Genomic DNA, 23,513 nt, shown 5'->3' with positions numbered 1-23,513 from the left:
CTACTGTGGCTGGGGTGAAGAGAAAAGACTGCTGTTAAACCCTCCCACTCCCCGGGAAGGTGGCAAGTATGGACTTGGGGGCACTGCTGGAGGGCAGTGTCCTGAAGAGGATGCTGGGAGCAATGCAGGTCGAGAAGCCAATCGAGGACTTGAGACGGATGGGACACCACCGGCAGAGGGCGCTCAGCATGAACTGAGCTAATTCCCAGATGCAGATTCCCAGGAGATGCTGCGGCAGTGAGTCCCAACCCCGTCACAGATGTATATATTTACTAAAGGCAGAAAGCCTTCAGCACAGTTTAGGGAAGCATGGTTGAGGCAGAGAGTCTCACTCTATTCCTTAGGGTTCCACAACAAGAAGGAAAGTCAGGGTCAACTGGCTCAGCAGGATACACTTAGAACCAAGGGTATGCAGTCTAGCTTAGCTAGCCTTTCAGTACATCACAGGCCAGGTTGGAAGTGTACTGATTTACCTATTAGGACCCAAGTCCAGCTGGAAAACAAAAAGAAGTATTATGGGATGAAGACACACAAAAAAGTGGTCTCAATATCTCAGAAGTAGGGTACAAAGCCTTCATTATGCCTCTCCCCTACTCCCCCAGTCAATGAGTGTAAAGAAGATCATGAAGGCACAGACCTCAGGGATTATAATCCCCTTTTCATTAACACTCAGGTCTTAATTCTGAGGTCTAATATGGATATATCTAGAACCTTCTCTCACAATCCCAAAACGCACATGCAAAACAGTGCAACAGAGACCTATCATGAACTAATATCCAGTGCTACCTAAACCTGTCAGCTGGGAAGCTAAAAAGAAGGAACCACAGTCACGCATTCTAAGAAAGTGTTCAAAACCCTCCTAGGATCCCTGAGGAAATTCACAAATGATATCTATGTATCTCTTGATGTTACAAGGGTCATATATTAGGGCAAAGTCAGCTGAAGCAAAATACATATTAATGTTTTTACAAGATGGCTTGGCCATGGGGCTCAAGGTCAGCACTTCTGAAGAGACAAGTTAGTGACTGCAGACATATTTCACTGTAAGAAACCCATGAGACACTCTCATTACTGTCACATAAAAGTGATGGTTCTCAGCAGGGACAGCTTATGGGTGGGTGACATGGTCAGGTGGGGCACCATAGTCAAGAGGACCATGCCCACCTCGGAGGCAGGGGGAGGGGATAAAGAGTGCTGTGGGATGGGAGCCGGGCATCCCCTCTCCACCCTCCCGGCAGCATGACACCCGCAGTGCTGCTGAGGCTCCACTTGCTTCTGCTCTGCCTTTTGAGTGTCTGCCAGCTGCTTGGGGAGCAGAACTTAAAGGGCATCAAAAAAAGTTCACCCAAGGCACCATTTTCCCTAAGGCCAGCCCTGGTCCTTAGGAATCTGTTATCAATATGCAGATTCCTATCATGATCTTGATCTGTGGATTATATGCCCTAATAAAACCACCTTTCAGCATCACAGATGGTAAGTCCCTTCTCCACTGCTCCACTAAAAGCATCTTGCCTACTCACCACCTTCTTGTCCAAAGGAGTTACAGAGTTTGGTATATTCTTAATGAGACTTCACTTTCACATTCTATTAAACATGGTAGTTCTGTGAATTAAACAGGCCTCTGCCCCAAGTTCACCACAATCTTCCTCCTATAAAAAGAAATGGAATTATTGTCCTTCTGGTTCAATCCAAACATTTTAAGGAAGTAGAAATGCATAAATTAGAGGCTGAGGAATAAAGGTGCATATAGCAGAGAAACAAGGTGGTTGAAGAAATCTTATTGGACAAATTTCTGTTGGTGAGAAACTTTCAAGATTACATGGAGCTCTTCTTCAAGCAGAGGCAGTCAAAGTCCCAAGAACAACTCCTCTCATTGCTATGCACTATGAAAAGAGCAGCAGTTTTGTTTTTGGGGGGAAATGGATCATACACCTTATGAGGAGGTTTGTAAGGCTACTACAGGGTCTTCCAGCCACACTTTCTCAGACACTATATTGCAGACATCCTCACCCCTAATTGTCAAGGTTCCTTCCCCACTCTGAACTCTAGGGTACAGATGTGGGGACCTGCATGAAAGACCCCCTAAGCTTATTCTTACCAGCTTAGGTTAAAACTTCCTCGAGGTACAAACTTTGCCTTGTCCTTGAACCCTATGCTGCTACCACCAAGCGTGTTAAACAAAGAACAGGGAAAGAGCCCACTTGGAGACGTCTTCCCCCCCCCCCCCAAAAAATATCCCCCCAAGCCCTACACCCCCTTTTCTGGGGAAGGCTTGATAAAAATCCTCACCAATTTGCGTGAACACAGACCCAAACCCTTGGATCTTAAGAACAATGAAAAAGCAATCAGGATCTTAAAAGAAGAATTTTAATTAAAGAAAAAGAATCACCTCTGTAAAATCAGAATGGTAAATACCTTACAGGGTAATCAGATTCAAAACATAGAGAATCCCTCTAGGCAAAACCTTAAGTTACAAAAAGACACAAAAACAGGAATATACATTCCATTCAGCACAACCTATTTTACCAGCCATTTAACAAAAGGAAATCTAATGCATTTCTAGCTAGATTACTTACTAACTTAACAGAAGTTCTGAAGAGCATTCCTGACCTGATCCCGGCAAAAGCATCAACAGACAGACAGACCCTTTGTTCCCCCCTCCCCCGCCACTCCAGCTTCGAAAGTATCTTGTCTCCTCATTGGTCATTTTGGTCAGGTGCCAGCGAGGTTATCTTAGCTTCTTAACTCTTTACAGGTGAAGGGGTTTTGCCTCTGGCCAGGAGGGAGTTCATAGTTCGGTATAGAGAAAGGTGGTTACCCTTCCCTTTATATTTATGACAATGCAGCATTTGGTTGAAGGCTGTTACGAAACAGGGTGCCCCACCGGCAGCAACCTTTATGTTCCTTCTCACAGTTCTACATGAGCAAAGTGAATCCTCCTCTCTCCTTAGGTACCATTCACTGCTTCCTACACCCCTGCTGTGAAGACTGATATGGAGTGGACTGAGAAAGAGAAAACTTTGTCTTACCTGTGAATTTTCATTCTAGGACCGTCCATGTCAGACAGTCTGGCCCTCTCTCCAAGGATTGCATTATGTCCAGGATTTTTTTTCTATTGTTCGTTCATTTATTAAGTAGTTTGAGAGGAATAGAGTTCCTTCAGGAAATCACTAAAATTCATGTCAAGACTCTGTGGCAAGTGTTTTGAGTTGAATAGCACTTTTATAGAGTCAGTATTTTTCAGCTTTGGAAGCTATTGTTCTGGAGAGTTCTTCCTGAGGAGCGATACGAAGACGAGGCTAGGGGCACAGATCTGGGGTAGATCAAAGATCTGATCTGGCTCCAGTTACCATGGAGATGAGGAATGCTCCGTTGTGAAGACTGACAGATATGGACGGTGCTAGAATGAAAATTCTTCAACTCCCATTTCTGCTTCTCCACACTTTCATATATTTCAATGAGCTTCCTGAATAAGTCCACATATCCTTGTTCAGATTTGCTCATCCAGTTAGTGAGAAAGAATGAGTCCATTAATAAAACAGGAAGATGAATTGTGAGCTTTATATTAATATGGGGGTATGAAGCTCAAGTGAATAGTTTCCCTCAATCTTATTGATCACAAAAAGGATATCTGTGTGTGTCTATATTTATATAACTATAATATATATATATATAAGCACACACAGAAAAATCTATATGTTTCAAGGTTACTGAGATAAGCTCTATTTTATTACTATTATTATTATTAGCAGAGTAAACATTTAAACCAGAATAAATCCCTAAAATCTATGCAAATGGGAGTGTGAAATCCTGGTTGTACACAATCAGTTCATTATTTTTAGTAACTACTTTAAACTCTGGTGCACAGAAGGCCTCATTGTGTTGCCTAAATGTAAGGTGCATACAACATTCAGTCACTTTTTTACTGATTTAATTTAATAAATTTAAATTTAATAAATCTCTAAAGTTCACACTTAAAAGCCACCTATTTTGTACCTGTTCAATGCAAAGTATCTAATCAAAACTACATTACAGGGTTTTAAAACCTAATTGAATCTGCCCTGCTAGCTTATCAACATATTTATTGCATTCTAAAAATATTTCAATACACTTAAATTCGTTAAGACTGTTTTCTGTTCTCTCAGTTGCCAAACTTTCAGGCAATACTAAATAATTTTATGTCTGAATTTGCAGCACTAAATAATTTCAAACCAAATAAGTCCTTGGAGATGTGTGGCTATGATTAAACTTAGCAATTCCTATGAACCATACAAAAAAAATTGAAGCCAATGTCATCATCCTATAGCTATTATTTTATTCCTTGGACCTTCACAACTATTTCATTATTAAAAATGTATTAAGGCTTGGTGCAATTCCTAGGACAAAAGCAAAATATTTTTAAAGGTAGAAATCCCAGTGCAATATGGACAGATTTTACACACAGGGCTGATGTCTATAATGTACATAGTGAATAAAAGATCTAGATTTTGTTTTTTAAAAGTAGGCTTCTCATTTTTTTTTACATGATAATTATTTGCTACTGGAGGAGTTTTGGTATATTACTGATATTATGTTAAGAATTAGACAACAAAATGTAAACAAAGGAAATGGTTGCAGAAAAGTGTAAGTATAACCCTATTTACAATGTAAGCCTCATATTAACTAATAGTGGTATATATAGCCCTGATAAGAATACATGGATTTACAAATTCAACTCCCTAGATAATCTGTCTCATGCTGTCTTCCACCCACCACTCACACCATAATAATACTTTGGATATATTATGCCTTTCATCAGAGAACCTTCATGTATTTTACAAATGGCAGTATTATACGTTTTAGAGATGAGGTAGCTGAGCTGCTGAGATGCTAATATAAATTTTCCCAAAGTCACACAGCAACTCAGGTACAGAACTGAAAACAGAATACAGGTCTCCTGACCCCCAGTTTCTTGTCCTAGCCATTAGACCTTACTTCCTCACTATCGGCCCATTGACTCCACTCCCATTGTCTTGTCTTGGTAGGGATAAATTACCCCTTGCCCTCTTATACACATCTCAACACCTCCACACAAAAGCCAAGCCAAACGGCTTGTAGTTTTGAACAGTGCAGCAACATTTGCCCTCTCAACTGCCCTTATCTTTGTTCTCTGTGAAACTTCTGGGTTCAACTCAAAATTGGAAGCCAAAGTGCCTAAATACCTTTGGACAGTAAAGGGATTTCCAGCTCAATTTTTCAGACCAAAGAGGTTTGAGTGAAATTGGACTTTAGGGTATTTATCCAAGCCAAACTGAACAGGAGTATCACATACAGCTGCTTTTGTCACCTTCCCATGACCTCTCCACAACTGAAAGTCACTTTTTTTTATCATTTATGATGTGCCATCCATCAGACTTCCTTTTCTTCTTTGCCAATACACTCCTTGGCCAAATTCTTCACTGATTTAATGGGATGCAAGAGGCACCTTAGTTAAATCTTCCCTTAAAAATCTTCCTTGTCTCCTGCTCTCACATGTGACTCTCTGATAACTATGTGCTACTGTTCATAAAGAATACTAAAGTATATCATGTTGTAGAGGCTCTTCCCCCTCACTCACGCACAAGAACCCAATCTCTCTAAAAATCCTCCATACATTGCAGTTGGCCTCTTTTCAGTTCAATGGGGCAGTTTCAATCACCTTGCTCACCAAACACTCCAAGAGGAGCAGATTGTTGCCTGTCCCTAAGTCTGATGCTCTGCCACCCAGGAACTTTCAAACTGTTCCAGCCCCTAAAAATGTCAACAGAGCATATTCGCAGATTTACTAGTGTCAATATATTAATTTTACTACATTAATTAAAAATATGCAGGTTGAATACTGAAATATTTTCTCTTTCTCCAACCCTCCTTGACCACATTTAAGGGGAAAATGATCTCATAGACCCCCGCTCCAATCTTATAATTTGTCCAAGTGAGTCCTAACTCTAGCCCTGACATTCTCTCTTCTGTTGCTTTTGTGAGCAACCAGTTATGGCGCTACAAACCACAGGAGCCACACCTGTCCCTAGCTGTTATACAGGTTGTGTGGGAGGGTACAAGTCTCATAGCTCAATCATCCTCCTGTGCACCCACAGGACCACTCCAGTCATAAGTCTCATAACCACACTGAGAATAGGAAGCATTATTACGCATGGAGAAATAGTTTGAGAGAGGTTAGGGAGGAGACGACAACCCATCAGGCAGGCTGCTTTAAAGGGAATGACACTGACAGTTTTGGGCTATAGAAGTTCTAAGGTTGCCCTGAAAGGGAAAAGCAATTGTGTGTGTTTGTGCCAATTTATGTTTAAACAGAGTCTGGACTTTTAACCAAAAAAAAAAAAAAAGGCAGGGGAAAATACTTTTCAGGCCTCTATCTACAGAACTATTGAAATAACATCACTAGAGCCTAGAGAGTGAAAGCTAAGAAACTGACAGAGGAAGGTATATTTTAGTTCAACTGTTCTAAAAAATCTTATTCGTTTTTAACACGCATTTAACCTGACCGACTAGAGGAAGGACATCTTTGTTAAAGTTTGCTGTCCTCCTTCCATTAAGGGGAGGGAGTTAATGTACATCCCTCTGGCCCAAACCTGTCCTCCAGCAAATCCAGGGAACACCAGATCTGATGTTTTTGATCAAGTAAAAAATTATCAGAGGAAAAAAATCTATTTTAAGAAACACCACAACCGTGGGAGGCTTTTGTCATATATCACAAAGAATTAAAAATAAATTTAAAACAATTACAAGTGATTTTTTTAAAAAATTATTTGGAAGGCATCTTTAAAGGGGGCTGCACAACATGAAGTTTGCCAGCAGGATCTGGCAGATCTTCCAAGCTAAGGCCTTGTCTACACTATACAGTTAAGTTGACTTACGTTACACTGACATACAGCCCCCACTGTAATTAAACCGCTGTTACGTGCCCACGCTATGCTTCTTGTGTCGGTGAAGCGTATCCACAATAGAAGTTCTTGCATTGACACAGAGCAGTGCACCATGGGTAGCTATCCCACTGTGCAGCTGGCCCCATGGTGCTTTGGGAAGGGTTTACAATGCCTCCTGGGGTCAGGTGCACCGTCACATGATGAAGATTTCTCAATCCCATCATTCCATGGGCATCCTACTAGATTGCCAGCTGTTTTTCAACTGCTCTGGTAACCTGCGAGCCAGCTATCTCTGTCAGAACGTATGGATCCTGCACTGCTCTTCAGTATTGTGTATTATGAACACAAGACTGTAAAAAGACCTCAACAGGGGGCGGGGGGGCTATTTGGCGGGGGGATGCCTTGAAGGAGCATATTAACACTGAGCCACAGTAACGTGGATTGCTGTAATGTGCTGAGCTTGGCATTGTTTGTTTGCTCTGTGCTATGAACCCTGTAATGATTGCTGTGTGTGCCAGAAAAGTAACATATTTTAAATCACTTTTTAAAGTAGCACTCGGTAATATGACCAAACTGACATTGCTGAACATTAACACAAGAAGCCCACAGAAGTGGGAGGAATGGGGGCAGTGCATAGGTGCTGGAACGAGAGGTGCTGCTTCACCCCCTGGCTTGAAATGGTTTCCATCATATACAGGATTTACGGTTTGGTTTAATGGCTCCCAGCACCCCGACTATGCAAATTGTTCCAGCACCCCGGGAGTGTTTGAGTGGGAGAGAGAGACAGAGTGTGTGTTAGGGGAGAGTGAGTGCATAAGTATGCTGTATCTTTTTTACGTATAGCACTCACCAGCCTGAACACTTATTCTGACAGCAGCCAGAAGCAACCAATCCTGAGGCAGAAGCTAGTGTACAGACAGCGGGTGTCCCCCACCCCCCGACCTCAGCTCCGCAGAGACCGGTACACAGGTCGGGGGAGGAGAACACCCCTGACATCAACCCCCGCCTCCCTCCCTGGCTCTGCACAGCAGGAATCTCTCCCCCACCCCAGCAGCAGCTCACCCTGCCTGCCTGCAGCCCTAGTGACAGGGAGAGCAGGATTCCGCTTCGGTGTTTGATTCCATTCAGGTGACCAGACGTCCCGACCGATGTACAATCGGGATGCCATTGGTCCCGATATTTTGCTTCGGCGGCACTCTGGCTTTTTTTTTTTTTTTTTTGCTTGGGCTGGCAAAAATCCTAGAGCCTGCCCTGGTGCGGGGGGGGGGGGGAGTGAGCCTGTGGCTGCCCCCCCATGTGTCCCGATATTTTGTTCTTGTCATCTGGTCACCCTAGATTCCATGATTCCCTCCGAGTTCTCCCACAGCCTTCTCTTCCCACAGACCAAGGAGATGCACCACCTCCCCTGTAGTCCAGGCAGGAGTGCATTTGCTGCCAGAAACCGGCATGCTCAGCTGGGCAGTAGCTATAGGGGCTCTCCATGCTGAGCAATTTCACCCTCAACACTTCCTGAGGATTTGAAAGGGGAGGGGCGCATGCCTGTGTAGCTGGATGCTGGGCAGTGGAGTTCAAAACGGTGAGCAGAGCAGTTAAGGTGGGCCAGTTACAGCGACCTAATGAACATAGTGTCTACACTGACACTTTGTCGATCTAACTTTGCTGCAAAGCTTCTTGTCGAGGTGGTTTTGTTTTCTCAGCAAAGCAGGAAAGTTTTGTTGGTGGGAGAAGCATTGTGGTATGTACACCTCCATTGTTTTGTGAACAAAAACTGTATTTGCTGACAAAACTTTGTAGTGTAGACAAGGCCTAAATAAGGTTAAACCTTGCTTGAATGGTTGACCTCCAAGAGAAACCCACGGTGCAAGAGGAGGTGGTATTAGTGAGGAGGAGATATTGAGGCTAAAGCACTAGAGACCTGAGTTCTGTTCCTGGCTCTGCCATAAACTTTCTGTGGGATCTTGGGAAAGTCATGTGGCCTCTCTGAGCCTCAGTTTCTTATCTGAGACAATACTACATTACCTCACTTTTTTTTGTTTTGTTTTTTTTGTGAGGACAAAATAACATATGTTAGATGTTCAGACATAATGATGAGCACCAAATAGAAAAAAAACACCCTATCAATAAAAGAAATTTAATAAAGTAGGCCTGGGACATGAATGGTAGAAGGACAAACTAAGATAAGGCTGTTCACATGACAGAGAGCTCTCTTTGTGAATTCCCAGCCCTCTGAACACTTGCTCAGCTCTTGTCTGTGCAGTGGATTGTTTCGTTAAAGTTTTGACCCTAGTGCACAGGGCTAACCTCATAATAGGTCAGCTCATTGCAGTCTTCACCTACAATCGCTTTGCGTTAACATATCTGAGAAGACTGATTTTCCTCTCTGCTGGACAGACCGTAGGTCCAGATCCTCAAAAAGTATTTAAGTGCCTTATTCCAATGGGAGTTAGACACCTAAATACCTTTGGTGATTGGAGCTTTAGTGACTTGCCCAACTTAAAATAGGATCAGATTCAGCCATTCTTAACTCACTCTGAGTAGTTACTCCTCACTCTGAGTAGTAACATTTTCCTCAGCATTTGCACAGTAAGGTACTCATCAGTGTGCATGAGGGTAGCAGAATGTGTCCCATAATACACTGGTAGAAAACTGGGCATAGAATCTAGGTGATCAGATCCAGAGGCTCCTATTTTAGAGACCGTACAACACTTCATTGCGCTGAAAGTCTGCACAGTATGAAAATAAGTGTTATGAGGGTGGTTTAAGCATTACACATGAGGGATTTTGCGATGGGCTTCAAAGAGAAATGTAGCATCCTGTGCAAGCAACATTTTCTCCGTACCTTTTGGGATGCTTGCTCCATTCAAGAGCTCATTGAGAAATACATGTTCACAAATGGTCTAGGGTACAGCTAGATTTATACAGAATCCTGTTTTAGTGCTACATTTGTACAATATGTGGATAAGGACTTTTTATTGTGGTTTTATTACAAAGCACAGGGCTGAGCACAATGGGGCCCCAAACTGGCTGCAGCCTCCAGGCAATATTGTAATACAAGCAGTGAATACTATCACTGTTACTACATTTCATGTTAGGCTGACACTACTACGCCCTAGAGGATTATGTTTTGTGGGCTACTCAGAAAAATATAATTTGATCTTATCTCAGCCAAATGCAGAGCAGTCCAAACTGTAGTTCACAAATACAAGTATTACTCAGCTGCAGTAGCAGGGCAGCAAACTTTTAAGTTACCCTGTCACAGCCAATTAGAGTGTGTTAGATGCTACAAGGATTAAATAATAAATATGTATTGTGACAGCGTCGGGCCAGATGGCTACAGGAGAGTAATAGAAGGCAGACATATTAGCCCCAGGCTAAGCAGGTCCCTTTTCCCTGTGTAAGGTAACAGGGAAGGTTCCAGCACAATCAATAACCTTCTGGAGACAATTAAGACAGACAGGCTGATTAGAACACCTGCAGCCAATCAAGAAGCTGCTAGAATCAATTAAGGCAGGCTAATCAGGGCACCTGGGTTTAAAAAAGGAGCTTACTTCAGTTTGTGGTGCGCGTGTAAGGAGCTGGGAGCAAGAGGTGCTAGGAGCTGAGAGTGAGAACGCATACTGTTAGAGGACTGAAGAGTACAAGCATTATCAGACACCAGGAGGAAGGTCCTATGCTGAGGATAAAGAAGGTGTTGGGAGGAAGTAGCCCAGGGATTTGTAGCTGTCGCACAGCTGTTCCAGGAGGCACTCTAGACAGCTGCATTCCACAGGGCCCTTGGCTGGAACCCAGAGTAGAGGGCGGGCCCAGCTTCCCCCCAAACCTCCCAACTCCTGGTCAGACACAGGATGAGTTGACCTGGACTGTGGGTTCACGAAAACGGCCAAACTGAGGGCTGCTGTGAAGCTCCAAGGTGAGCAAATCCGTCAATAAGCAAAAGACCCACCAAGGTAGAGGAGGAACTTTGTCACAGTATGTACAAAACTTAAAATTCACCATTCCCTTGGAAAGCTCAGTTGAATAGCTCTATAAATCCATGTAAGAAAACTGATACAAGAGTTGGAGGCACTTCAAGACTCACTTTTAGAAAACATTTGAAGCTCTGGAAGAAAATGATCATCAAATAGATAATCAGAAATGAGAAGCTGATGAAGACTATATTACAATGTGCCATTCAAAACAGCAGGGAAGGAACCATCAGCAAAACAAATGAAAAAAAAATCCCTTTGTAAACACTGAAAAACATCTACAGAAATGAGGCATAGCAAGGAAGCACATTGGGAAACCACTGTACCGAACTTGTGTAAAACAATGAGACAGATAATGAGCACAGTAAAACACAGCAGAATGTGTAAGAAACTTACAAGGCTATTTCTAGTGGCAAAGGTATTAAATTAACCAGAAGAAGCCAGGCTTATGGTGGGGAGAGGAGTGAGGAAAGCAACGCAGAGCACTTTTAGAGAAAGATATATAAAATATCATTTACAAATGCAGTGGAATACTGAAGAGAATAATATTGCATGAAACTTTAGGGAAGCCCAAACTATCTTTGAAATGTTCAGACTGCGGAACAAAAAGCACATTCTCAGCATACTAGTAAAAAGTCACACAGCATTAAATGGAACAACTAACAGTAAATCAGTGGAAGAAATGAAAGGGAGAGGGTTGTAGCAGAAATATTTTTGGGGAAAAAAATCAAATGAAGGCTCATCATAGGAAAGTTTGTCACTCAGAATGACCTAGAAAAAGATATAAACTTAATATACTTTGAGATTGGGTGTGGGTATATATATATATATAAAATGTATTTTCCCCCACATACATTTTGTGGCTGAGTTGGGTATTTAGTGAAAGCAAGGGTCTAATCACTATGCTGAGCCAAGAGTAGCTCAACTACAGGAGGTGTGAGCTTCCCCAAAGTTCCACTGATATCTCAACCCTGACCTGCAACACCTCTGTCATTCCATCCCTTGGACTCTCTTGAAGGGAGATGCCACCGTACCATATTGTACTATACTGTGTGGTGGTTTTGTGAGATGGACAAATGTTTATTATAGAATAGGAATACAATGAGCAGTTAGAAGGGTTGAGAGGGATAGGGAAATCAGAGTAGACAGTGATTACCATTTGGGAGCCAGGAGTTATAACTCTGTTACAGATTCCTGTGTAACCTTTCATAAGCTGCCAAATTTAAGAGTGCCTCAGTTTTCCCATCTGTAAAATGGGGGAAACATGGGGCATTTTTAGGATGAATCTATCAGACTCTTAGCACATTACAATTATTCAAGACTTTAAAAGTGCAAACTATTATTATTATTTTAGATGTTTGCCAATGTTTTCACCTCCTGCTCAGAAATATGAACATTAATCAGCCTATAGAATGAGCTGTAGCTAGGATAGAAATGTTTCATGACAACATTCTTCATTATATTAACCAGCTGATTAAGAGAGAACTTTAGAACATAAGTCTTTGAAGTTTGATTTAGCCAATAAAAGATAACCCCCTTCCTCTCATTTGTTACAATTACAATTATCAAAGCTTTGTGGGGGGAAGTCAAAGTATTAAGCCAATTTACATAGAAACATTAAGGACATTAACAACAAAAGAACTTCTATAGTTTGACTTCATAGAGACAGGAAAAAGAAAATACCAATGACAGCAAAGAGACACAGAAAGAGTATGTTTCAACCCTAAAATTATAAAAATCTTGAGGGAGACAAGAACTAAGAACTAATGAGTGAACAATAAAGAAGCATGGTTTAAACAAGCACCCTAGCATTTGAATACTTCACCAAACCTCTTTGGGGCTGGGACTGTCTCACAGAACCTAGGGAAATGGGGTGTGGCCCCCTAGGTGCTACTCAAATTCAAAACAGACAGGAAATATTAATACACCAAACAGGGTTATTTATCAGGGTGTGAGATTTTAAAAAAAAATTACAAGAAAGCCTGTTCTAAATAGTTCCTTATTGAGCCAGCTCAAATACTGAGAATACAGCCTCCCTCATGATATTTCAGTACCTCTCCTTTCAGCCAGAAGCAGCCAAGAAGTAGAGAGGGGTTTGAACATTAAACGGGAAAACAATTTTAACCAAACTTTTATTTTTTCCAAAATGTATCTCAATTATGGGCAACATTCTGTGTGTGTTTATTGGTTGAACACACATTGCATCATACTGCAGCTTGAACTATTTAGCTATGAAACAACAAGTTTTTTTTGGTTTTTTTTTTTTTGCACTAGCAGATGCTGAGGTCTTTTTTGGGGAGGTGGAGAATCTTAATATAAACAAATACGCACAATGGATTAAGGGAACTTGAGTAGGTGAACAAGTAGGAGGGAGGACACAAGGGACTGTTCCCTGTTAGTACACCTTTTTCTATGAAGGGGTAAGCTTCAGCAGGAAGTTTAATGTTGCCAGGATACAAGACAATGCTGCACTTCCTGTTAACTTTCTCTGACCATATCTGAAACTAGTTGCACAGATTGAGACAGACAGCCCAAACAGGCTAGATTACAGTAGTACTCTGTTTTTCTTGCTTTTCTAATTAAATAAATGTTATCTTCAAATCTGCATTTGTCACCAAGATACTACCATACCACCCAAAGGACAAAGCAGGATGTGAGGTTTTAACCCATGTCCTTATGCATCAACTATCAGAGGTGGCCAGCCCTATAGTGCAGAGTCCATATGGCAGTGGGGGAGGTCTAGGTTGGATATGAGGAAAAACTTTTTCACTAGGGGGGTGGTGAAGCACTGGAATGGGTTACCTAGGGAGGTGGTGGAATCTCTATCCATAGAGGTTTTAAGACCTGGCTGGGATGATTTAGTTGGGATTGGTCCTGCTTTGAGAAGGGGGCTGGACTAGGTGACCTCCTGAGTTCTCTTCCAACCCTAATCTTTTATGATTCCAGAAGTCCACTCTCTTTCTGTATACCAGGGAGCTCCAGGAGACATTAGGAATAATGCTTTGCAGCGCTCCCTCAAGGGAGCCCCCAAATTAGGCTTGTGCCTTAACAATACAATATGGTCGGTAATAATTAAAGGAGGATATTATCTTTGTGCATACTTATTTCCCTGCCTCAGGTGTGATGTTTCCTTTGTAAGGAATGTGCCCTCGGTGCAAAGAACATTTGTAAATCTGAATCTAGCTTTAAGGATCACTCACACCGTGCCACTGAAATTGGTGACAGCTCTTTAGTGGTTACTTCCTCATTGCCTAGTGCTTCTTCAAATACTGGTAAGATTTTAAGAGAATTCCAAGAGCTGTTTTTAGCAAGCTGTGCAGGAAGAAGTGTCAGTAATATATATAGTAAAAACACTTATGAAAGTGACAAAGAGATTAATGTATTGGGTTAAATAATTTTTTTAGTATAATCTCATCATTTACAGGGTCTGATCTTGGGCCTGATTCTCTTCTGCTGCAACCTCTTTACATTTCTTTAGCAGTGTAAAGGAGCTGAAAAGAGCCCCTGAGGAACATCCTCTGTGTGCAAAGGGCAAGAGGGTCTCCACCTGACTTAGAGCTACTAAAATGACTTTACAATAGCCCAAGAGACAACAGGAAGGGGTTCTTCAAATATGTCAGACAAAAAAGAAAGCTCAAGGATGGTGTGGGTCCACGTTCAATGGAGAAGGTGAGCTGGTAATGGAAAATAATAAGAAGGCAGAACTGCTCAATGCCTACTTTGCTTCAGTGTTCTCACAAAAAACAACATGTGACTGGAAACTAGCATAGTTAACACAGACAATAAAGGGGAAGGGATAAGTAAAGAACATGTCAGATTTTTTGATGAATTTGAATGAATTCAAATCAGTGGGGCTGGATAATATTCACCTGAGGGTACTGAAGGAATTAGCTGAAGAAATCTCGGAGCCACTGGCAATAATATTTACAAACTCATGGATGACAGGAGAGGTCCCGGAAGACGGGAGAAGGGCTAACGTAGTTCCCATCTTTAAAAAGGGGGATAAGGAGGAGCCAGGAAACTACAGACCTGTCAGCCTGACTTCAATACCTGGGAAGCTATAGAGCAATGTATAAAACATTCAATTTGCAATACCTGGCGGATGAAGGGGTGATCACTAGCAGCCAGCATGGATTTACCAAGAACAAAGCATGCCAGACCAGCTCAATTTTTCTTTGACAGGATAACTGATTTGGTGGATAGGGGGAATGCAATGGACATAATATACCTGGACTTCAGCAAGGCTTTTGACACAATCCTACATGACATTCTGATAAGCTGGAGAAACGCAAACTCAACAGAACTACCATTAAGTGGATAAAAAATTGGTTAAGCAACAGCAAACAAAGAGTAACTATTAATGGAATGATGGGTCAGATTGGTGGGAGGTCTCAAGTGGGGTTCCACAGGTATCTATTCTGGGTCCAGTGTTGTTTAACATCTTTATTAATGACCTGGATATAGATATAGAGAGCATACTTGTAGGAGAGGGGAAATGTGGATAGCTCAGAGCCCAGTAGCATGCCTAGACAACTGCTTGCAGTTGGAAACCCAATTGTTATGCTCATTGCTGAAAGCAACTCGAAAAGCCATTTTTGAAAAGGGGAGGGGGAAAGTGAGTGACCATGAGGAGTAAACATGACCTGTGTCCTCCTGTCTTGAGCTTTTTGCCGAAGCATACAGTTTTGCAAGATGGAAAGTCTTGCAATAGTTAACTATTGCTATGTGAAATACAGCTGGTTGGCTGATGGAAAATTCCCTGCCTTACCGGCTGGAAAACTCCATACAACTTAAAAGCCTACTGAGCAGGGTGGTTTTTTACTTTGTTGTTGTTGTTTTTTTATAATCAATCTATGTAATACTAACAAATTGGGTGTAAAAAGAGGAAGAAATCTGAGGTTGGTGGACACTTGAACACCTCTCAAGTTCCCCTGTGGATGGAAGGCTGGCCAATGGACAGCTACAGAAATCCACCCAAGACCTCCTCAAGACCTTGGGTAACTATTAATCTGGGATTAATTTGGGGTGCTCTACTTACCAGTTGCAGATGTATGTAATTGCTGGAGACTAAATAAAGTAGAAGCTTTAAGTGAAAGCACTTGTTTGCCTACATGCATCAACTATCTGTCAGCCAGATGTGCCATATCCCTACTGATTTATTTCCTGCCACTGCCGTGCAAAGAATAAAGTTACCAAGAATTTGGGTTCAGCAAAACCCCAGGTAACACACTGATCAAGTTTGCAGATGACACAAAGCTAGGGGGGATTGCCAACAATTTGGAAGCTAGAGCTAAAATTCAGAGGGATCTTGATAAATTGGAGAACTGGACGATAGACAACAAAAGAAAATTCAACTAAGATAAAGAAAGAAAACCAAATGCATAAAAACAGAATGGGGGATAACTGGCTCGGCAGCAGCACTGCTGAGGAGGACTGGGAGTTGTAGTGGATCACAGCCTCAACAAGAGCAAGGTGAAGCTGTTTCAGAAAAAGCAAATGAAATTTTAGGTTGCATTAACAGAGGCATAGCATGCAAGTCACGGGAGGTGAGAGTATTGCTCTACTCGGTGCTAGTAAGGCTGCAGCTGGAGTACTGTGGTGACCAAAACTGGACAATGTATAGAAAGGATATAAAGAAACTGGAAAGGATCAAGAGGCAAGTGACAAAGATGCTTAAAGGAATGGAATGCAAGCCATATGAGCAAAGGCTGAAGGAACTGAGAAGGAACCGGGGACTGGCCGGGGGAGGGAAGCCCCTCCCCCTAACCCCAACCTCCCATGGCTGGGGTGCCCCTCCACCGGCCCCAACTCTGCTGAGCCCCAGCCCAGCCATGTAAATCTGTAAATCTCCCATTGAGACTAGTGTATTCACTAGTGGAGAATGGACTGACCTTTCTGATGTGGCCCTACATGGCAGCTGGCTGAGGAAAGAGAAGGAAGAAACAAAAAGCAAAGGCTAGAAGAAAGCAGAGCCCTGTAAAACTATCAGTTTCTGCTTTATTAGTATTTGTATCCAAGATATGGGGGGGGGGGTTGGTTTGGTTGGTTTTTTTTGCAAATGTTTGGGAATTGGATCCAGGCTGAAACCTTGCCATTTCTGCTGAGTAAGAGACAACCATAACTTTGCTGGCTTAAGAAAGGGTAACAATATGCAGTGAGGAGATAGCAGGATAGAAACTGGCAACAACAAATCATTCAGTAAAGAGACTGGTGTTTTCTTAGTTTTTTGGGTCGGGCTCTGGGAGGGAGTTTGGGTGCGGGACGGGGTGTGGGCTCTAGGCTGGGGCAGGGAGTTGGGGTGCAGGAGGGGGTGTGGGCTCTGGGAGGGAGTTTGGGTGCGGGAGGGGGTGTGGGCTCTAGGCTGGGGTAGGAGGTTGGGGTGCAGGAGGTGGTCAGGGGGTCTGCGCTTACCTCAAGCGGCTCCTGAAAGCGACTGACACACCTCTCTGGCAGCTGCTCCTAGGCAAGGGGCCCAGGGGGGGTCTCCACGCACCGCTGCCTGCAGGCACCATTCCTGCAGCTCCCATTGGCAGCAGTTCCTGGCCAATTGGAGCTGCAGAGTTGGCACTTGGGCAGCATGCAGAGACCCCCTCCCTAAGGGCCGCAGGGATGTGCCATCCGCTTCCGGGAGCGGCATGGACCTAGGGCAGGCAGGAAGCCTGCCTTAGCCTCGCTGCGCTGCCAGCGGGAGTGGCCAGGGGCCCACAGGACCTTTTAAATCGCCTGGGCCCCTGGGCAGTTGCCCCCTTTACACCACCCCCACGTTGGTGGGCCTGATCTGCACTGGGGCCACACAGCTCTGTGGGCCCCAGTACCTATCTTTCACAATGCCACTGAAATTTGGCCCAGCTGTCCCTCCGTCATGCTCTGCCATTACAGTACCCAGCTCCGATCAGGGGCCAAGGCAAGGAGAGGCTCCAGTCAGGCACCCGTGTGGAGTCCCTAGCTGAACAAAAATAGTCTTGGAAAATTGTTTGACAACTTTACCTTCTGCTACCTGAGTGAGCCTAAGCATGGACTATTTTCCTTCAAATAAAAACCTTATTAGTTCTGTGGCACTTCCATCTCCTTAAGGGAGAGAACCAGGGTGCATTACTGGGGAATCAACACCCAGCATGCTGATTAGTCCATAGCTTTAGCCACCCTGTGTTACACTGGATTATTCCAGGCTATAGATTTTTTGTTGGTCTTTCACTTTCTGTCACATAGCAGCTCTACCCCAGTTGGTAGCTGCAGTTTAATCCTCACCTAGAATCTAAGGCTGTCTAAACTAGCACTTCTGTTGGTATAACTTACGTCACTGAGGGATGTGAAAAAACACACCTTTGAGTGACATACGTTAGACTGACAGAAGTGCCAGTGTGCACAGCCCTATGTCAAAGGGAGAGCTCTCTCCAGCCGGCATAGAGCAGCTACACCAGCGATCTTACAGCAGTGCCGCTGCATCAGTGCCGCTGTAAGCTCACTAGTGTAGACATGGCCTTACTGAAGAGAAATGTCTCTGAAATAGATGTGAATGATGAGTCAACAGAGATGTCGGATGTTATGTCTCCAAATCCAAATAAGGCAGTCATGTTCTTTTAATTAACTAAAATGGCATTAACTGATTAAGAATAACATACACAAGAAAACAAATCAAGTACAGTGAGTGGATCCTTATGTACAAGCTACACCCACTTCATTCTTGGGTTCAGTCTCTAACTTCAATTGCTAACTGACGAGTTTGTTTTTTTAAAATGTGCCACACAGACCCTGATTCTTCACTGCCTTGCACCTTGTGTAGAAATTTGTATCAGAGCACAGTGGGTGTGAATACTACTGCATTAGAACACCATTTTACACCCTTTTCACCCATAAGGTTCAGGGCACTGGAAGAATCAGGCCCACAATCTTCTACACTTTAAAGGTAAGAGTAACCACTTACAAGCCTACATTTCTAAAACATCGAACCACCCTGAATACTTCAGATTTTTGGGTGCTGAGCTTAAGACACACATCAGCTTCCTTCTATTCCCCTCTATAGAGAAAGAGCAGCACAAAAAGCCCCTCTCAGATGTGTAGATTACTTGTGGTTAGAGCTGGGCAAAGTTTCTCATACTAAGTTTTTTTCTGGAGCGGGGGGGGCAGCTGGGGGATGAGGGCAGGGGAGTTGGCAGTACCAAAAAGTGTCATTAATTCATGTTAGTGTAGCTGAATTGTTCCAGTAAACCTACAAAAACTGTCTAAAATGTTTTGCTTTAACTTTTTAAATGAAACATTAATTTTTTTGTTCAAAATTCATGGTTTCAAATTCCATTTAATTTTATTTCAAAAATTCTCAAGTCAAAGAGAATATTTTTTATTATTATTTTGCAAACAAAATTTTGTTGAACCCCAAACATTTTTTCCTGAAACTGTTAGCAAAAAATAAAACAAAACAAAACAAAACAAAACCCCTTCTGTTATTCACACAGCTCTACTCTTGAATCTGTTGCCTGTGTGTGTAGAGTTGATGAGGGGAAAAAATACATGGCTAGGCTGTATTTGGAGAGGGGAACCATGTCGGGAAGGTTGATGACAAAGGTGCAGATGGAGTTTTATTTATTTATATTTTAACTTAAAAACAGCCGTGAACCAAGATCCTACTTCCATCACCACTAACTTTGAGGTGTTGAGAATCTAGACCTGAATTCTGCAGCTTGGACTTGTCTGTTTGTTTGTTTGTTTTTAAATTGGTCCCACCAAAGTAATTTTAGCTTAATATGCTAAAGTTCTATTTGGATAAAAATTGCATGTGTCTGTTCTCTCTCGTGCATAAAGGAGCAGATTACGTGATCCAATCTTTCTTTACTATAGACTTCTGGTCACTGTATACACAGGGCCAAAATCTGTCTTCATTTACACCTCTGCAATCCCTATCAAGTATTATACAATACATGTGGACCAGTGTACATTATTCCATTTTCATCTCCCATGTTCCTTCAGACATTGTAATAAGTAGTACAGCTGGGCAAATTTTTTATAGCAAATTATAAATTTGCTAGGTCAAATCCGGCAAATAGTTTTAGCTGAAATGTCAAAATGTTTCAAATTAACCCAAAATATTTTTTCAGGTTTTTTGATTTCAGCAAGAAAAAATAGAAAAATTCAGTTTTGGTTCAAAACTAACCAATCTTCCCCCCAGATTTTTTGGCTCGGTGTGACAGGTTTCAATCGGTCCTCCGAGCCCCTAGGGGGCGATGGAGAGCTATGGTCCCACTGGCAGGCCTTAGTCACACCTTTCAGGGGCTGGGGAATTAGCGGAAAAGGTGCGCCGGCCCGAGCCTGCCGCGCGCCCCTCAGGCAGGGGAGCGCCGGCCTGAGCCCGCAGCGCGCGATTCTGCTACCCAAGGCAGGTTGGCCGGGTGGGCCTGCGTTCCCCTATCTGAACTCCACTGCGTTCCAGCCCAGGGCCCTGACAGTGGCGGGAGGAGAGGGTCCCGCCGCTGGGTCAGCAGGGGGCCCATCCGCGCCACGCTGATCAAACACACCCACCCCACGGTGCAGTTCTGCCCCTGGGCTACTTCCTACCCGGTCTCTCAAGCGGGCCTCTCCGGACCCTCCAGCTCGTCCGGGTATTCAGCTGCTGGCAGCTCCAGCTCCCCCTCCGTGTCGGGCTCACGCTGGCCCGGGTTACAGCCTGGCCCCTCCGGGTACGCGGTGGCGAGCAGTCCTGGTCGCCACAGGCCTTCCTCCCGGTCGAGTTCCTCCTGGCCCAGGGCCTCCCCTGGGTCGGCAGCAGGATCGCGAGGGAGCAGCCAGCAGCCTGTGTCTGTCTCCCTCCCTGGTGCTGCCCTCACTGGGCAAAGGGCCCCGCCCTCTGTACTTCCTGTCCCACCCTTCCCCTTCCGGGGATTGGCATAAGCTTGGTCTGGCCCCGCCCACTCAGGCTGAGAGGGTGGCTCTTTACCCTCTGGTTTGGAGGGAAGCCACCCTGGCTCCCTATACTTGGCCATTGACATGAAAAATCAATTATTTGCTCAGCTGTAATAAGGTGAGAGTGAAATGCTTCAACATTGCGCCATTCTTTAATGCAGCCAGAGCTATCATGTAGCAATGCTTATCTCTTGTGGAGCTTATAACAGTTCACCCCCAAAAATACTTTGTTCCACCTTTCATTCATTCCCCGTCTCTCAACAGCAAATGGGTGAAGGGGAAAATATTCTTCTGAATGTTAACACTTCAAGTATGTAAAATTATTACAAGGCATCAGTATACATGAGCATTGCTTAACGATTTACACTTTATAGCATGCCAAATACCATCTGGGCAAAGAAACATGATGGAGCACAAACCAACGACAGGCTTGCTATCTGTGCAGCCTTTTAGCAGTAAAGAAGGGAAGGATATTGATGTCTTGCAAGGGCTTCAATCCTTTATTAAATTTAACTTCATGACTAATTGTTCTGGCAGCAATCATTAGCAGAAGACACCATCACAGCCTTAACCTAGGGTGTGAGCACTATATATGTTCCAATAGTTAGAATTCAGCCATCAATATCATCCTCCCTGCTATATCAGGAATGGGGGTGCCCTATACCACACCATGTCAACAACAACTTTTCAAGACTTTAAATCCTCAGCAACACAAGCAATAGAAACTGGGACTCTGATTTAAGAGATGACAGAAGCAGAACAGCTTCAACATTTCAGCTCCAGGATCTTTCCTTTGAATGTGCTGCATTCTTCCTTTTATGTGAATTCTCAAGTGACAAATCAAGGAAGAGAGAAAGAGGCCAAGATTACAGAATGAGAAAGCATATACAGAAGAGGGCTTCCAGAAACAGTCCATTGTTTATAATTGGCCTCAGACACTGAGATTACTTACGTATGAGTTTTCTGGAATGAAACATCTTCTAGGAAAATAGAAACGAAGACCATTTAGATGGTTTGTGGGACCTACACTATAGATCATATTTCCTTGACGGTGATGGGGAAGATAAATTACTCGTAATGGAGTGGATTGTGCTATTTGGTACTAGCACAAGTGTTTTTAAATTTGCCAGCCATTACCATTCCACTCCCTTTTTATCAATGCTCTAAAGTGACTTACCTTTATATACTGCTTTCCATTCATTAGGATCCTCCACCCAAAATTGAATCATCCCACTGGAACCTTCTCATGTGAAGTTGACTGCAACAGGAAAATGTTGTTGGAAAATTGGGGGCTGATGATTAGACAAGGCATTTCTGAGAGTAGATAGTTTGCAAAGTCAGAGCCTTTTCACTTTTAACAAAAATGTATTCCCCCTGCTCAAAAAATGGCTTAATTCAGAAATATCTACTGAATTTAATTGCATGCTCTTAGCTCTCCTCTAGCAATATCCATGACACCCACTCTACTTAATAAATATATAGCAAACTCTTCAAGGAGTCTTTACTGTGTCTGCAATTGTTTTGTTTTTTTACTTCCAGACACCTGCTCCATGAGTTCTCCCATGCGCATTTGTCAGCATTCTTGACTTGGCATTATCCACAATGCCCCCTCAGCTAAGAAGAAGTTGAAGCCTCAGAAGCCTATTAATGCAGTTCCTGAATCAGCCAGACAAATAAATGAAGAGCAATGCAGGGCAATCAGCTGTGCTACTGCTATCGTGTTCCCAAAGAACCAGTGCTCACTGCTATGATTGGGTCTTGTGGCCACTTGTGCTGAAGGGTTGTGTAGTGTGAGACTCCACTTGTGCTACGTGTTCCTCAGCATGGTTACCATGTCATTCACTATGATTTGTATAATCTCCATCTTGTCCCAATTTTTTCATTAAAAAAGGATAGATAGATGGCTAGTAACATTCTCTAAGGATTGGCCCCTAACCACAGAATTTGGATCATCGTTCAGAGGACAACTTACTCTAAATTTGTGGATGTTCAGGTCCACTCTTTTGGTTCAGCCCATTAAAAAAAAAGATAGAGGTCAGCTGTGAAGTTTGGCTCTAGATCCAAACTCATGCTTCCACAAAGTTCAGGGCTCTGTAGATCCAGGGCTTTGGTTTGGGCCTGTCCTTTCTTGAGCGTCTCTCACTTTTTAGAGCTCTCCCTTCCTAAGCCATGAAAATGGTGCTTTCAACACAAAAGTGAATAAAGAAGCATTAATGGTGCTGCTCACGGTCCGTATCCTGCACCACTGAAGTCAACAAGTGTTTTGCCAATAACTTCAATGGAAGAAGGACTGATTGACAGAGAAAAAGCCAGCTTCTACCACCCTTATTCACACTGAGTAGCATCTTACATTACAAGTTGCCCCAATGAAACTGATAGAACCTTACTCTGCAAATCGTCCTATTTAGTGAAGTAGGAGTGTCACAGGGCTTCCCCCTGCTTCCCTGTAGGGTGGCTGGGGGCGTGGCTGAAACCCTTAGCAGGGGGCCCAGCTGCAGGCCCTAAGGAGGGTAAGCTCAGGGTGATCTGCTAAGCCAGGTGGAACCAGGTGGGTTGATAACTGGGCAGGCATGTAAACCCAGGGAGGAACTCAGTAAGGGAAGGCTAGCCAGGCAGGAGGATAGGAGGGTTGTGGCGCTGTCTCTGCTGGCTGACATAAGCCTCAAAGGCCAGAGGACCCAGAGAGGGGTCGGAGCGGGGACTGGTGTTGGGGGAATTGGGATGGTACAGCCACTGTAAATAAAAGAACACA

This window comes from Natator depressus, chromosome 2 (assembly GCF_965152275.1).
Source record: "Natator depressus isolate rNatDep1 chromosome 2, rNatDep2.hap1, whole genome shotgun sequence".
Taxonomy (NCBI): domain Eukaryota; kingdom Metazoa; phylum Chordata; order Testudines; family Cheloniidae; genus Natator; species Natator depressus.
The sequence above is the reverse complement of the archived record's forward strand: the minus strand, read 5'-3'. Positions refer to the sequence as shown.